We start from the raw sequence: 1256 nt of genomic DNA, 5'->3' as shown, positions 1-1256 counted from the left end.
TTTGCGGAGCGTATTTATACGAGACTCTACAGTTCTGTAAACCGAAATTATTTGAATTGCCTTTATTTTACAAAACGCAAATATTTGAATTCCCCAGATATTTTCATCGATATTTTGGACCTTCCGTTGAGTTTCACGGCTGCTGTACTACCGGGGCTGCGGAATGAAGTCATAGCAGCCCCGTGGCAGGTGACAGGTTTCAGCGGTTGGGTGAATTGATTGTGCGGTTAGCAATTTTGTTTTCTCAATTTAACGTTCATAAAGAAGGTTTATTTTCGAGTATTCTCCAGAAAATGACGAAACAGGATATGGTTCAGATGTACCAGCGCAACCTTGAGGAGCTCACTTCTCAAAACCCGCATGCGGAGGTCTGCAAAGCAACTTATATATTATGCCTTTGTATTTATCTCAACACTGTCAAACAGCCTTCTTATTTGTTGCTGCACTGTCTGTTGTGGTGGTGCTGCTTTCTGTCGCTTTTTTCTGGCACAAGGAAGCGCACCCTTGCTCTGTAGAACAGCACAGCACCAGTCGGCAAGGCTTTCGCCACCAAGCTTTGGGGTTTAGGGTTTAGGGCAACGCAGTAGCATCTAACCACACATGCGGCTGCAAGCTTCTCCAAAGCCAGGGGGAGCAGTGGACCACAGTGTCCTGTGATGTTGGCAGTGCAACTGGTGCTGTAGCTGGTGCTGCTGCTGCAGCTGCAGCAGCAGCACCTGCTGCAGCAGCAGCAGCTGCAGCTGATTCCTTCTTTGATCTTCGTTGGCTGCAGCATCACAAGCTGTTTGAGTGATCTGTTGCTCGGAGTTGACCGTGCGTGTTGTCTTCAGGATCCGCGGCTGCTGCAAGCCAACCAGGGGAGCCACTGCGCACTACGCTATACGATGTTTTCTCGGTAAGGAAGTGAATAGTTCACATTCTATTCCTTTAGTATTTGCCTCTCAAACTTCATCCTTAGGAGTGCGTCGGTGGCGTGCAGTGGCGGGTTTAGGGTTTAGGGTTTAGGATGTTGCACTAGGTAGTACTATAGAACCCCCAGACACGGTGTGCATGGATGGATGTAGTTAAGTCTATGTGTTCGTTATAAATAACTATTTTGTTTTAATTTGTTTTGCTTGCATAAGTCAATGGGGGCTTTCATTTGTCTAGTAAGTGTAGCAGGCTTCACCGAGCAGATACTCACCCTGCAGCAGGCAAGCAGTGGGGCAGTCTATGTGGGCATTAAATTTTATATTAAAAAGATAGCGTTATAGCCA

Source organism: Eimeria mitis, genomic scaffold (assembly GCF_000499745.2).
Source record: "Eimeria mitis Houghton genomic scaffold, Emh_scaff461, whole genome shotgun sequence".
Taxonomy (NCBI): domain Eukaryota; phylum Apicomplexa; class Conoidasida; order Eucoccidiorida; family Eimeriidae; genus Eimeria; species Eimeria mitis.
Note: the sequence above shows the minus strand (reverse complement) of the source record.